Here is a 17,299-nt window from a genome sequence, read left to right on the forward strand (position 1 = left end):
ATCTAGATATATCTAGGACCTCTTGATTAACAGGTGCATTTCTAGGTAATGGTTTTAGCAAAACAGTTAACATTCAAAATAGAGTCATTTATAAAGCAGGGAAAAACAGGCTGCATTGAAAAGTTTCACTTTTATTAAGAAGGTGATTTGTCCTTTTCAACATGCTTTTATACTCCTTAGCTCGTTTTACCTTTAGCCATTATGCTGAGCGACATATCAGCATGCCTCACATCATAGATGAGCAAACTGCCATGTAGGAGATGCTGAATGCTTTGGCCAGGGCTATCTGCCAGTTAGAGGGAGGTCTGTACTATCAAAACTTGGACTTATGGCATGTCCCCCAGGAGCAACATTGCTCAGATGCCCCAGATATTCTTTGTCTCAGAAAGGGCTCATAGAATTCACAAAAGTGACCAGAGAATGTCAGCATAAATAGGCACAGACACTTTTCCTTAAAAAAAAAAAAAAAAAAGTCCTGTTGGGGCACCTGGTTGGCTTAATCAGTTAAGCATTCAGCTCTTGATTTTGGCTCAGGTCATGATCTCAGGGTGCTGGGATGGACCCCTGAGTTGGGCTCTGTGCTCAGTGGGGAGTCTGCTTGAGGATTCTCTTTTCCCCCTCTCCCACTTGGCACTCTCTCTCTCTCTCCCAAATAAATAAATAAATCTTAAAAAAAAAAAAGTCCTGTTAACTTAGTTAGTACCTAGACTTTAATAAATGGTGCTTTACTATTACAGACCACCAACATTTATAGATATAAAGTCACTGTTCAAGGGTGCCTGGGTGACTCAGTTGGTTAAGCCTCCGACTCTTGACCTCAGCTCAGGTCTTGATCTCAGGGTCGTGAGTTCAAGCCCCACACTGGGCTCCACACCAGGTGTGGAACCTACTAAAAAAAAAAAAAAAGTTGCTGTTCAGTCTGGAAGGGCATGCATTTTTTCAGGCCTGTCTTACACTTCCTGTCTTTGCATTGGGCCCTTCCCTTCCTCATTTGAACTGAAATTGCACTGATTTTTATAAATTGAATACAGGCTCCCAAGTGTGTCCATCTCTCACCACCCCTCTGGGGAGCCATCCCAACAGCTTGTAGCTGTGCTGAGGGAAAGGAGGGAATACAAAGGAGCGATATAATGCAGTTAGAATTGTTGCCCAAGGGCACCTGGGTGGCTCAGTTGATTAAGCGACTACCTTCGGCTCAGGTCATGATCCTGGAGTCCCGGGATCGAGTCCCACATCGGGCTCCCTGCTCAGCAGGGAGTCTGCTTCTCCCTCTGACCCTCCTCCCTCTCATGCTCTCTGTCTCTCATTCTCTCGCAAATAAATAAAATAAATAAATAAATTAATTAAAAAAAAAAAAAAAGAATTGTTGCCCAAACTAAGAAACTGTTCTTGCTTCTAGAACAGGTTAGTATTATGACAAAGACAAACAGTACTAGTTTTGATTGTTGAAAAATAAAAGATAAAATAAACTAATATTTATCAGGGCAGGGGGTTGCTTTAGTGAAATGGGTCCATTTTAGTGAAATGGGTCAAAGAACCGTTGTGCTATTTACTTTATTCTCTTACTCATGTTGAAATAGTGTGACCTATTATGTATTATTTACGTAGGGGACCCTTTATTGATAACCCTTTCTTTTTACTAGTAATATAGTCCTTAAAAAATGATAGCATGATTGTGTATTAGAAGCTGTTTCCACACATAGCTAATGTGCTCAGCTTAGCAACATCTAATGAATGACATTGGCTAAGTACGGGCAATCTGAGTGAATTTCTTAGCTCATCACTCAGCTGGCTTTTGAGTGTTTTGCCCATGCTACTAAGTGCTCTGTTCATGTCACCAGGGAGACTTACCTTGGGAAGGGAAGTCACATATTTTGAGTTAGCATGTGAATTTCAGAAGTAATATGATCTCAGACTGTTAATCTGATCATAGGATAACAAAGTACTTCCCAGTCTCAGAATCAGGGGTGAATGAATAAAATAAGATATAGGTCTCAGAATTTCTGACTCTTAACATTGGTTATGAAATCTATTGTCTCTACAAATTCTCTGCCCTTATTCGTATTTTATTCCTCTCAACACTGTAATTATAAAATATAGTGTTAAAATATCACATTCTTTACATTATTCAGTCCTAGTTTGCTATATACAGAATGCCTAGGTCTTGGCAGAATTCCAAAAGGATTTAGATACAAAATGGTTTTAAATTTCAACCCAGGGGACGCTGGATGGCTCAGTTGGTTAAGCAGCTAATTCTTGGTTCAGGTCATGATCTCAAGGTTGTGAGATGGAGCCCTGCATCTGGCTCAGCACAGAGTCTGCTTGAGTTTCTCCTGCTCTCTCTGCCCCTCACCCCACTCACTCTCTAAAATAAAATAAGTAAAATCTTAAAAGAAAATTTCAACACAGAAATAAAGCACATTAATTTAGTAAAATTATACTAAATCTACTTTCCTCTTTCCTTCTTTCTTTCCTTCCTTCTTTCTTTACAGTTTATTTATGTGCACTTCCTTTGTACCAACCAGGGCAATCAGATGTTAGTCAAAGGGTTATAAATAACTACTAAGGTAAAAATAACTAACTAGGGAGAGTAATCGCACAGATAGTAGGGAGAGAAGCCACATAATAATCAGATTTTAAAACTGGCTTTATATGGTAGGTTCAACCAAACACAAATATTTAAGTTGAAAAACAGGGCTTCTCAGCCTTTTTATTTCTTTGCACTAATACAAGACTTGCAAGTGATGAAATTACATGCACAATGAGCATGAATAACTTCCATTAATATCAAGGGCTAATATCTACCCTCAATTAACATGTGTAATTCTCTCAGGAAATAATGTGCTAATCTTTGCCCTCAGATAATCATGTCAATTTTGTGAATGAATATCTAAGGGCAACGTTTGAACCCTTATTTAAACTTTAATTGGAAAGATATAATATGTAAAAATGAAAAAGGAGTTAAGAAAGATATTAACAAATCAAAAGGTTCAGCTTTTGCTAAAAGAATTCTGATTGTAGAGCTATTGCATTAATTACATTTACAGGATTATATGCTAACATATCAACTTGAAATGTTAAGCTGTAAATTCATGAAGATAGAATAATTATCTTCACTGAACCCTCTCTAAAGCACCATTCCCAAAATATCACAGCATTGTCAATATCTTAAAAAGATATTGTTCCAGTGTAGTGATTAGGAAGTGGAAATAGAATGAGACCAGGTGCAAGGTACAAATTTAAATACGAAATCAACCTCAGTGGCTCATGTTGATCTTAAACATTCTGGAAAATGTATTTGTCCTTGAAAAAATAATATATGTGGATCTCTGGGATTGAAAAATTCTACCTCTCTTTCAAATGTGCCTGAGTTGGAAATATTCTTTGAATGTCTGAGTTTTCTGGTATAAATTATTCATGGTAAGATTAATAATTTATTATGTCTATAAATATTACTCATTCTAAATTAAAAACATTTTTTTGTATCTGAATATTGCTTACATTTGAAGGGCTGAAAGGTGACACTTAACCACTGGTCTGGTATGTTAGAATCAGAACATCCACATGAAAATTCAGTCTTCCAATTATCTTGTCTACATGGCAATACCAAACCAAACTATTAAGAAACCATTAAATAATGATTGATGCTTAAATTTTCATCTTGGCACTATTTATCTTTAAATAGACAGTTTTTTTATTAGCTACATTTTCATTATATTCTGTATGTGTGTCATTTTGATCAACAAACATTATCTCTAACATTTGCCCATTCTAATTTTTTCTTTCTATGGGAATAATCAGATCTTATCCATGAGAATAAGACTTTTTCTTCTCACTTATCTTCTTGGCTAAAATTTTCTTGAAAATGGAACTTTCAGGAAAAAAAAAAGTTTTCTAAACCTTAAAAGTATATTATTTTAAAATAAATATAAATGTAACAGTATAGATAATATTAAAGTATTATTTTTATGTAACATATATCTTTTATTAGAGAAAAACTATTAGGTTTTTGTAAAATCTCACATGAGAAAACCATCCCCTAAGTCTGAAATAGGAAACTTAACAGAGTAATTAATGTTCTGTTCATCAGAAGGCTTATCCAGTTGTGCCAGGGATAAATCACATCATTAAATGATCTATATGCCTGTGATTAGCACAAGGGTGCTCGATGAAGATGCTGAGGTGGCCCTTTCTTATTTCCAGCCCATCAGTCTAATCTGGGAATGAGAAGAACACTACTGTGGTCCCTCAGTCATGATCTAATGCATTCATTAGATGTAGTGTCTTGTTAGAAACATTTATTATCCCAGTACTCTTTATACAAGTGAGTCCCCTCACCCCTTAGTTTGGGCAGAAAACAGATGGTATTAGCAAATTGTTACTCTTGTCTTTGTTCTTAATTTCACACTAAGATCTGTTTGTAACTTTTGCAGAAAAATAAGTACATTTATTAGAACAAAGGGAACATAAAATGCTTGCTTGCTGTTTGGGATTCTGAACACTGACTAATTTTGATATTAGTGCAGGCGGCCTAAGTGCAGCAACAAACAGCTCACATATCTCAGAAACTTAACAATAAAAAATAATACACTGTTTATTGTTTTCTCAAGTTTTAGTTCAGTGTAAATGGGTGGAGGAGTAGGAAAGCTCTGCTCTCCGCAGTTTTCTGGTGGGTCCTGTGTAGTTTGTCATGTCTCTGCCTTTATTGGTTATCACATAGCCTGTAGGGTTGCTGCAGATGAAGAAGAAGAGCACAGAGAACAGAGGAGTTTAATGAACCAGATCCAGATGAGCACACATCTCTTCTGCTCACATATCGCTGGCTAGAATCTACATGGTGATCGCATTTGCCAGCCAAGCTGAACCTGTAGTATGACCTTAGAACCGTGCTCTGAAGAAGAGGAAATGGGTTTCTTAAACATTTAACCAGGTGCTGCCATCATTTGCCCTTCTAATGACCAAGTCTCTCATTTTCCCCCACAGTCAACATCTCTTTAAGGGAGACAAACTAGAGGGCGCCTGGGTGGCTCAGTCCATTAAGCATCTGCCTTTGGCTCAGGTCATGATCCCAGAGTCTTAGGATCAGGCCCCACATCGGGCTCTCTGCTCAGCTCTTGCTTTCTCTCTCTCTGTCTCTCGCTCTCTCTCTCTCAAATAAATAAAATCTTAAAAAAAAAAAGAGGAAGACAAAGTAGACGGTCATCAATAACCTTATTCAGATCAAAGTCTATGTATAGCAGAGACCTCTTCATCAGATAAAAGATGTGGCTCCTTTATGAGTGGTACAAAAGCAAAAAATTAAGATACCAGTGTCCCCTCTTTTGCACCCCAAATCCTTTCAATAGTGGGTAATACATGTATAGGATAGTTATAATAAAAACTCTCATTCTAAAGATGCAGTGGTTCCCAGTACTACTAGAATCCTGTGAATCCAAGAGATGGGTCTTGTTGGGTCTTGGGAGCATTGTTCTTACTGGACACTGGTTCAGTTCTTAGGGAGAAATTACTTTCCTTCCTTCCTTTCTTCCTTCCTTCCCTCCATCTCCTTCCTTCCTTCCATCTCCATCCTTCCTTCCTTCCTTCCTTCCTTCCTTCCTTCCTTCCTTCCTTCCTTCCTTCCCTCCCTCCCTCCCTCCCTCCCTCCCTCTCTCTCTCTTTCTTTCTTTCCTCCCACCCTCTCTCCCTTCCTCCCTCCCTCCCTCTGCTCCTTCATCCCTCCCTCCCTCCCTTCCTTGTTCTTATTGTTTGGTTGGTTGTTTTGCCCTGGCTCCTGCCTTTGCTCTCTGGGGGTGGGGTGGGGTTTTATCTGCGGGTTGTCATCTGGCCACCACATCTGGGCATTGGTGTATGTCCCCCCTTAGAGACTGCATAGGTTTTGGAGTTTATTTACCATTTGTAGAAGGTTAGAGCCCATGGGATATTTTAGCTCTTGAATAGTCTTTAAGTTTCCATTTTTGTTTTTGTTTTGTTTTGGTCCAGTGTTCCTTTAAAATACAATTTCCTGAGCAAATTTAGAAGGCTTCTTATATATTCACTTCCAGGCAGTTACATTCTTAAAAAGCACAGCTATGTCATTTCCTAGACCCAGCCTTCTAATTGGCTTGCCTCCCTCTTTCCCTGTCTTCTGCTCTCCCTTCCTTTCTTCCTCTTTCTTTTTCTTCCCACCTCTCTCCCTTTTGTTGTCTGTTTTCTTGCTTCAACTTCTTCCCTAAACTTAATGATGGCTACCTCAAGGCTATTAGGCCTGAACAAAAGGTCTCCATCCTTAATCCAATCTTTGCTTGAGTCATTCAGTTTAGCCAAGAGGCTCTACCAGGTCTTGGCGTCTGGAAGTCTTTTTAAAATCCTGTCTCTTACTGTGAAATTCATAAGCAGTTGGCTTTTCCAACCCTTTAAATATCCAAATTCTGGACTCTTATTCTATTTTACATCTGAGTATAACTTGTCCAGTCTTTCCTAAACTTATCTTTTTCTCAAAATGCTTAGCCAAACACAGCCAAGAGTAGAATAGGGACTATGGCATTTGATCCACATTACCATGGATGATAATTTTACTATCTGACAATGCATAGCACAAATCAACATTTTTCCAGCCTCCAAAGTTGATTCCTTTACTGCTCACCACCTGCTGCTTGACCCCCAACCACTAAGGCAACACTACTTATCTGTGTTGTCAAGACAGCACGGTCCTTCAAGTGAAGTAAAACATTCGGGCTTGGGATGTCTCCAGCACCTTCCTGCTCTGAAACAGTTGCAGCCACAGACAAGACCCCTTTCCTGGCGTCCCAAGAGTGGGGTTTCCAGAAACACATACACTTCAAAATCCAAAAGAAGACAAGCAGAGAGCTGAAATCTTTGTAGTATAATCTGAAAATATTTTAAACATTATCTAAGGTAGAGAATAAAGGGGCAGTTGAAAAATCTTTTTGACTTATCTCATTCTTTCATCACTTAAAATGTCTTTTCCATTGCTTATTTTATTGTTTTAATTTTCTAAAAAGATTTATTTATTAGAGAGAGAGCATAAGTGGGGGGTGGGGGGAGGCAAAGGGGGGCGAGGGAGAAGCAGGTTCTCCGTGGAGCAGTGAGCCTGATGTGGGACTCCATCCCAGGACCCTGGGATCATGACCTGGGCTGAAGGCAGACACCCAACCAACTGAGCCATCCAGGTGCCCCATCCATTACTTATTTTAGAAGAAACAAAGAAATGTGGCTCGGGGAAGGGAATTATGCATGACTATGTCAAGTCTTAAAGCACATAGATGGAAGAAAAGAAGAAAGAAAAGGAAGATAAGAAAAGAAAGGATGTTTTTTTAACACAGTTCCATTTCCTGAACAAGTTGAGATTGAACTGTTCAATTAACTAGGAGATTAAATGTTTTTGGAAGAAAAGGAATAGTTCTTGTAACTTAAAAATTGGCAGAACATTTAGTTACAGCAGAATACACAATTGAGCCATGTGAGCAGGAACTGGGAGGGGGAGTAGACCTGATCATTGGGCAGCACCCCTAAATGCTTTGATTTCAATCCTGACAGGTGCCGTCCCATCTAGTGGACACAATATAAAGATCAAGAGGATCTGATAATTGATTTCAATTCAGATGAGCAGTCAACAGGGAGGAGTCAAAGATGGGGTTGTTGAGTGTCCCAACAAGGAGATGGAGCAAGGGGAAAATTTCAGAATTCCAGGTAGGCAGTGTTAGGATATTCTGGCAGGAATTCTCCACGCACCGTTGTAGACCCTGTGCAGAGGATATGATGTGTAAGCCCATCAGGAATGACTAGCAAAAAGCACTATAGCTTAGCATGGAAGAGTGTAAATCCTGGCACAGCCACTTACTACCACTAGCAATAACTAGCAAGTTTTTGAACTTCTCTGTGCTTCAGTTTTTCCATTCTTAGTATGGGGCCGAAAAGAAGCATGCATTTCATAGTGTTGTATGAAGATTAAATGAGTTAATATTGGTGAAGTGTTTAGATCAGTACCTGACGTGCAGTAAGCACCTTATGTGTTTTGTAAATAAATAAAGTCAGTTGGTGACTGAGCCAAGATAAGAGTTTCTGGTCTGTCTTCTCACTACAGTTCCCTAATGAAACAAAAGTCAGGGAAGCAGCAAAAATAAACAGCCCAGAAATCCCAAATGGCAAGCAGAGAGAGATGGAGGAGGCCACTGTCAGCTTAAATAAGAACTAAGGGAGGCAGGAGCAAGCTGGCCCTGGTGTTACAGAGTCAGACCAAGCTCCCAGCTGTCCTCAGGACCCAGCGCTGCCCAGGATAAGTGGTCATCTTCCATTGTCTCAGCAGCGGGACCTCCTACCCTTGCAACACTCTGGGAGGCAATCACGTGACCAGCTCATAACACCAGGCTTTGCACCAGCCAAGGAGAAAATGACCAGAGAAAAGTGAAGTCGTCAGTCAGAATATGGGGAGGGGACACAAAGTAGAGTCTGGCTGAAAAGTTTGGAAAATATTAAAATAAAGCAAAACAGGATGCTTATTTTTAGAACTTCTCAGAACTTTTAATTTACTAATGTACGTTGCAAATCTCTAAGAGAAGGGTATATGGTAAACTGTTTTTCAAATATATTTGACCACACAACCCTTTTTAAAATGGAATATGTTGTGACATAGAAAACATATTTTGGAAATGCTGCCATAATCAATATATTCTTCTATAAATATAATAATTTATTTTTAAATCCATAAAATTCTATTAAAACATGATTTCAATCAAATGTCGATTCAGTTGTCACAATTAAATGATAAAGGTTAATGAAAAATAATTTATTTTTAAAGAGAGCCCCCAACATTATTAAAACAAGAGTCTCGTTATCTGCTACAGTTGAATAGGCTTTATGAACTTTTCATGCCAAGCTACTGTTGTTAAAACTAATGAAGTACCAATTTTCTTCACAAAGTTGTAAATTGTTTTATTTATTTGTGCCAGTCTGTAAACCTCTTTTGTTCTTAAAATAATGTACACTTTAGCAGTAAAAATCTAAGAATTTGATTGATATTTTAATAGTACACTTGAGAAGTTTCTATCTTGTAAACAATTCTGTTTTCACTCGTGACTCATTGAAAGCAGGTCTATTTGACATAATCCTGAAGGAGAATTGATGTAACTCACAGAAAAGTGAATTACATGGATGCAAATTACTGTTATAAGGATGCATGCAAATTACTATAAAATTGTATTTTTAATATAGCTTTTCTGTTTAATGTGATTTTATCTTATAAAGAATGAACTATATTTCTGCAGTGAATTAACATTGTGGTTTTTATACATATTTATTTGCATGCTTATTTTGTACCATTACTTTCTTATAAATTACTTTTAATAATTTTTAAAATGATAATGCTGGTGAAGGTGTGAATGACAGATTTCTCCTGCTTGTTAATGGGTGGAGATGTAAGATGTTACAGTTTTTATGGAGGACAGTTTAACAAATTTAAATAAAAAGCTAACAAAAAAAAATACCCACACACTTTCAGCCCATTAATAGCTAAATAGTTATTTTGGAAAAATAACGAATAGTGTAGTACTATGAAATAGACTAAATGAATTCTAGAGCATTTGTACATTGGAACACTAGATATTGTAGATTGGGTTGCTATATAGTTACATAAATAAGTATGCAGATTACATGTATTTACATGTAAAGATTATAAGATCTCTATGATATATTACTAACTGATAATATCAGAATTAGTCTGTATAAACTCATACTTATATCCCACATCCAGCACTGCCACCAAAATAGTAATAGTAGCTTACCAAACTAAAGTTGTTTGGATGGCTATATAGTATTGTTGCTTTGATCATCTTTTATAATTTTCCCACGATGAACTTGGGTTATTTATGTGAAGACCAAATGAACAAATTAATATTGTAGGAAGAAAAAGAAACCTTTTATAAAATTGCTTGACAGCCCTTTGCAAATAAAGCTTCCAAAGGTATGTGTTTTTAGTCAATAATTAGGTATATTATTTTCACATTGTTAGATGAACTTTTCTTATACTAGTGATTATACTTTATAGAAAGTGAGATTTTGACGTCAAAAAAATGTTCCCCTGCCTATGCTTATGTATTTCCGGGACTATGAATTGTTCAATTTGTCCATACTTCCATGTGATAAATGACTTTTAAATGGGTGATGTCCTGACTGCACCTGTCCTGGATGATGTCCTTCTTTAAGGACACATCTTTGATAAAGAGGAGGTTAGGATCTCAGTCTAAGTGGTAGAACTTTCTTCTTAGAGCTTATTCTTGCTGGTCTTCCAAGAACATTGATTCTTTTTTACCTCCTAAAATAAACTTCGAAATGTGGAGATTGTGATTTTGCCATATGACATGAAAATTGGCTCCTGCCCCGCTGTAAACACTCAATAGATGTTTTAGAATGATTATATATTCAATAGTTTTTTGATTGATGACCCACATCTTAAAGTAATCAGGGATTGTATTAGACTCTGAGAGATCTGCTGTAAAGGGTGGAATGCCTTTGATGGTCTTCCTGTAGACAAAAGGCTTTGGAGGCTGGAAGACATAAAGGTCTTATGTGAGCTGGGAAAGGTACATGAGTTAGAGATCTTTCAGTTGCAATTTGTGTAACCTAACGAAACTACCTCAAGCAAGAACATGTAGGGGACTTCACTTAAGTAGGAAATCCAGCAATGATATACTTCAGTTATGGCTGGCTTTAATGGCTCAAATGATATCAGTAATCTTCTTTCTAAGCCTCTCTGGGCTTGGGTTACTTTTTTCTGTAGGAGTCATTCACTTGCCAATCAGATGGACTTCTTCCAGGGCACTAGGATATTAACTAGCAGCCTCAGCTTTGAAAATCCAATGAAAATGGGATTTTTAAAATTTTTTCTGAAGATCTAGAGATTCTAGAAGGTGATGCAGGGCTATTCAGAACAACACATTCCCAGCACCTAGAACACTGTTGACATATTATAAGTGCTAAAAAGTATTAACTGAATGAACAGATATTCCTTACATGAGGGGAATGGAGAAATGGAATTAGCATTTGTGTGTTAGGCACTACAGCAAAAGTTACACAGTTTATTTCCCTTCCTTCTTTATTACACTCATTTTAGAGATAAGTAACCTGAAGTCCACAGCATTATCTTGCTCCTAGTACAAAGATACTGGGTAAAAAAAACTGGGTTGCTAAGCATTAAATTTGGTTCTTCATAGGTTTTGTTCTCTGCCTTCTTGGTGTACCCTTTCTATTGATGTTTTTCTATTTCAATAATTCAGTGTCCATATATCATGTCAACTCTTGTGTTTTTTCTCCAGGAAGATCTTTCTCCTGATTTCCATTTCCTTATATCCATCTGACTCTGGACATGCCTGCTTTGACACCTTAAACACAGTAAGTCCCTAACTGAACTTCTCATTTCCCTATTCTTCTTAGTCCATAATCATGATGCATGGCCATGGCTGGCAAATAGAGTTTCCAAACTCAGAAACTTGAGAACCATCCTGATTCCTTCCTCATCCACTGCCAAGTCATATCAACTCTATCTTACAAATATATCTTCCAAACCCATCCCTTCCCCCTTGTCCCCGTTATCATCATCTTAGTTGGATTAAGGCAAATGTCATCTCCTAATCGAATCCCTAGATTTTGTGACCAGAATGGTATAGGTCTGATCATCTCTCTCTTCCCCAAATCCACAGTAATGGTGGCTTTGTGTCACCTGCTGGTGCAAATCCTTAGTGTGTTGGCATACACAGCATACTGTATACAGTACCTAACTCCATCTCAGCCCTCATCCTGTCACCCTTCCTACATCTAAACCCAGTGTCTCAGGCACATGTAGCTCTTGGTTTCATGTCCTCCTGTCTTTCACATCCTCCTCCAACTCTTTGATAAGCTCTCTTCATGTCTCTCATCTCCGTGTGCTCTGAGACTCAGCTTAGATGTTTCGCCTTCTGGGAAGCCTTCCCTGACATCTCAGCTGCAGGCTGGCTTGGGTGTATTGGATTCTCCTGTGCTCCCATAACATTCTGTGTTTACTGAGCATAACACTTATTTCCCGGGGTTGGATGTGACACTTTACTTGGTTGCTCCCCTTATATTGAATATTTTGGGGCAGAGATCACAACTTTTGTCTCTGTATTCCCTTAGAATAAGTGATATTTGGAACATAGAAGCCCTACAATATGTTAGTCAAATGGATATATGAATGGACTGAAATTCAGAATAATTTTCAACAGGTTTATTGAGATAAATTCATGCACCCTACAACCCACCTATTAAATTGTGCCATTCAGTGGCTTTTCATATTTTTTAAATATGTTTTTGTTTATTTATTTGAGAGAGAGAGAGAAGGAGTGAGCATGAGCGGTGGGGGGAGAAGGGGCTAGAAGCAGGCTCCCTGCTGAGCAGGGAGCATATTGACAGGATTGTGCAATCATTGTCACAATTTTAGAATATTTTAATCATGTCAGAAAGAAGCCCTGTGTTCTTGAGTATTCATTCCTCATATTCTACCAAACCTACAAGCTCTAGACCATTGCTCACATACTTTCTGTCTCTATAGGTAGGTTTGCCTATTCTGGACATTTCCCATCAATGACTCCTACAACATGTGGTGTTTTGTGACTCACTTCCTTCACTTATCAAAATATTTTCTAGATTCATCCGTGTTGTGGCATGTATCAGTGCTTGATTCCCAGATTGACATGAATTCCCAGGGTACTGACTAACTCCCTAAAACTTGAACCTGTGCTGAATTACTGCTCTGCAAAAATATTTAATGTTTATATCTCATTTCTTGGACTCCACACCAGTCTTTTCAAGACGTCATTCTGATCTCCTCTTATCTTAAAGTACTCTTGCTGGTGGGTCTGTTGTATATAGTTTATTTTTAAGTTTAAACTTAATTTCTGACTTCGGTCTGTTGTACAATCATTCTGAACTTTTGTAATTATCCAGTCTCCTAGCTTGATAAGCTTGGTATTAAAAAATAATTAACTATGACTTGGGGCAGTGTTTTGATAACTTTTCAACTCTTTCCTAGAGAAACATTGGCTTTCTAACTGGATATGAAAAGTCTACTGTGCATGTCTTAAAATTCCCAGTTAATTTTAGCACAATTTAACCTGCCCTGATCCTTCCACCTGAGTGAAAAGAAGGCAACGTCTTTTTTTCTTTTTTCAGTGCACAGAGCTATTTCTGAGTGGATAAGCAAACCTGCCAAAGATTATTTTAAAATGAGCAGTTACTTCAGAGTTTAACTAACAACAAAAACTAACTTTGGTTGCCAGTTATGACAATCTAATTAAGGAAAATATTATTTTATGTATGTCTCTTCAAATTGCAATTTTGATGTAGATTCAGCTTCTTATTCATTTGCTATGTAAAATGAATAAAACAGATTAAATATCTGGCCTGCTACCAATGTGAGGAAGTAGACTAATTTGAGCATGCTGAATGCATGTATGCATGTGTGTCCACATGTGTACACATGTGTGCATATCGTGTATGCATGTGTGCACACACGTGTGCATGTGTATGCATGTGTGTGTGCATGCATGTGTGTATTCGTGTGTGCATGTATGCCTTGCACACACATGTGTGTCTGTGTGTGTGTGTGTGCATGCACATGTGTATGCATGTGTTTTAACAAGTGATGAGTTCTTGGTACCGTAGAAATGCAGAGCTTGGATAGAAAAAATTTCAAGAAGCAGTAAACTTGTTTATGACCAATGCTGACTTCTAACTAGATCTCAGCTTGTTGTCCTATAGAGTTTCTCAGGAAGAAATCAATAAATTCCCAAAGAGTAAAGATAGGAACGTTGTTTTTAAAAATTCATGAATTCTTCTTTGCTTCTATACCTTGATTCAAGGTCACCAGAAACAGTACATTTTAATTTATATAAATATGAGTGGGTCAGTTTGCTTTTAGGTAAATTCATGGTTAATAAATCCACAATTGTGTAGTGAAGATAACTGACTCTAGGTCACATTTTGAACTTGTTGAGATAAACCTTATAGGAAGTGAAAAGCAAACTTTTTTTTGTAAACATTCCTTGCTGTTCTTGACTTTGGTTTAAATTGATTTATGGTCTAACTCTATTTTTCATATTTGTATAAACTCTCAGAAGATTCATTTTTAAATTTTTAGTAAATTTCCAGAGTAATCATGAGTACAGTCCAGCTTTAGAACATTTTTGTGACCCCCCCAAAAATTCTCCCATTCCCATCTGTTGTTAGTTGCTCCAGGACTAAGCAACCACAGATCTCTTTCTTTCTCCATAAGTTTGCAGTTCCTCAATATTTTACATAAATGGAAGTATACGATATTTCATTTCTTGCAGCTGGATTCTTCCACTTAGCATAATGTTTTTGAAATTTATCACTCTTTTTTTTTTTTTTAAAGATTTTATTTATTTATTTGAGACAGAGAGAATGAGAGACAGAGAGCATGAGAGGGAGGAGGGTCAGAGGGAGAAGCAGACTCCCCGCCGAGCAGGGGGAGCCCGATGCTGGACTTGATCCTGGGACTCCAGGATCATGACCTGAGCCGAAGACAGTCGCTCAACCAACTGAGCCACCCAGGCGCCCTGAAATTTATCACTCTTATAGTATGTATTTGTAGTTACTTTCACTCTTGTAGTATGTATCAGTAATTTCTTTTTATTGCTGAGTAATATTTCTTTGGGCAAATATATCACAATTTGTTTATTGATTCACCAATTGATGGATATTTAAATTGTTTTCCCTTTGGCTTATTGTGAAGAATGGTGCTGTGGAAACTCACTAATCTTTGTGTGAATATATGTCTTTATTTCTCTTGGATAAACTCCCCAGAGTGAAGTTTATGGGTTGCATAGTAAGTTTATGGTTAACTGTTTAGGAAACTGCCAAACATTTTCAAAGTTGGTTGTACCATTTTGCACTCTTATCACCAATGCATGAGGATTCTGGTTTATCTACGTCTTTGCCAACATTTAGTATTGTCTGATTTTATGCTATAGCCATTCAAATGGGTGTGTGGTGGTATCTTGTTGGGGTAAAATTTGCATTTCTTATAGACTAATAATGTTGAGCATCTTTTTATATGCTTATTAACCATCTATATAACTTCTTTGTGAAATGATTATTCAAATTTTTTCCCCATTAAAAATCTGGTAGTTTGTTTTCTTATTATTTGTTATTTATATATTCTGGATACAAGTCTTTTATCAATCAATATATGATTTGCAAACATTTTCTTCCAGCCTGTGGCTTTATTTCAATTTTTTAATGATGCCTTTTGAAGTGCAGTAGGTTTTAATTTTGATGAACTCCAGGTTATCAGTTTTTTCCTTTATAGGTCATGCTTTTAGTTCTGTTTCTTTGCTTAACCCAAGGTCACAAAGATTTTCACTGTTTTCTTCTAAAACTTGTGTAGTTTCATTCATACATTTAAATCTGTGATCCATTTTGAGTTATTATTATTATTTTCTATGTGTATAAGGGAAGGGCTAAGTTAAATAGTTTTGCATGTGGATATCCAATCATCTCAACACCATATGTTGAAAAGACTAATGTTTCCCCCATTGCATTATCTTGACACCATTGTTAAATATAAATTGACCACCACAAATGTACAGGACTGTCAATTCTGCTGTCTCTGCCTCTCCTGGAACCAATATGACATTGTCTTGATTACTGTAGCATTGTAGTAAGATTTGAGATCAGATAAAGGTCTCCAATTTTGTTCTTTTTCAGAATTGTTCTAGCTGTAGTAGATCCTTTGCATTTTAATTTAAATTGTATAGTATCAACTTGTCAGTTCCTCTAAAAAAGGGTTTTGGGGTTTTGGTAGGCATTGTGTTGAATTTATGGATCAATTTGGAGAGAATTGCCATACTGACAATATGAGTTTTCCAATCCACAAAAATCCATAAAATCCAATCCAATCTTGCAGCATAAAAGCTGCAAGAAATGAAATATTTTGTACTTCCATTTATGTAAAATGTTGAGGAACTGCAATAAACTCTTTGTCCATGTCCAAAAGAGGGATGACCCCTCTTTCATTGAGAGTTTCCTTAATTATCTCAGCAAAATTTTGTGCTTTTCAGTGTACAAATCCTACAATCATTTTGTTAAATTTATTTAAATATTTTATTATTTTTGATCCTATTTTGAATAAAATTGTTTTCTTGAATTAGTTTTGGCTGTTTGAGATGCTAGTGTATAGAAATGCAATATTTTAGTATAGTTATCTTGTATCTTGTGGGCTTGCTAAACTCATTTATTAGTTCAGTATGTTTTTATGGATTCCCTGGTGTTTTCTACATTAGGATTATGTTATCTGTGCATAAAGTCAGTTTTATGTCTTTCTTTTCAATCTAGATGACTTTAATTTTTTTTCTTATTGTAATATTTATATATTCCAGTATAATGTGGAATAGAAATAACAAGAAGTCATCATTACCTTATTATTGCTTTGGGGAAAAGCATTCAGTCTTTTACTATTTAGTATGAAGTTATCTGTGGGCTTTCTTAGATAATCTTTATCAGGTTAAAGAAGTTCCCTTCTATTCCTGATTTTTGAGAGTTTTTTTTTTTTTTAAATCATCAATGGTGTTAGATTTTTATTTCTTTATTTATTTTAGATTTTATTCATTTATTTATTTTAGAGAGAGAGAAAGAGAATGAGGTCGGGAAGCACAGGGGGAGGCAGAGTAAAGGGAAAAGAATCTCAAGCAGACCCTGCTAAGTGCGGAGCCTGACCTGGGGCTCGATCTCACTACCCTGAGATCATGACCTGAGCAGAAACCAAGAGTCTGATGTTCAACCACCTGAGCCACCCAGGTGCCCCTGTGTTAGATTTTTAAAAATGAGTTTTTTGCATCTAGTGAGATGATCATTATTTTTGTCCCTTTTGTATTTTGTGTTCTGTATATTGCATTAGTTGATTTTCATATGTTAAAAACCAATTTTGTGTTTATGGGATAAATCCCACTAGGTCATGGTATATGACCCTTTTTGTGTGTTACTGATTTCTATGTGCTAATATTTTATTAAGGGTATTTATAAATATTCATAAGTGATATTCATCCATGGTTTATTTGTTATGTTTTATCTAGCTTTGCTATCAGGATAATACTAGCTTTATATATTAAGTATGAAAATATTCCTCCTTCTCCTGCTTTCTGAAAGAGTTTGTGAGGTATTGGTATTAAATACATTTCTTATTTACATATTTGATAGGATTTACTAATGAAGCCATCTGGGCCTAGAATTTTCTTTGTGGGAAGACTTTTACTAACTAACTTAAAAACTTGTT

This window comes from Leptonychotes weddellii, chromosome 6 (assembly GCF_054177405.1).
Source record: "Leptonychotes weddellii isolate Sample4059 chromosome 6, ASM5417740v2, whole genome shotgun sequence".
Lineage (NCBI taxonomy): Eukaryota > Metazoa > Chordata > Mammalia > Carnivora > Phocidae > Leptonychotes > Leptonychotes weddellii.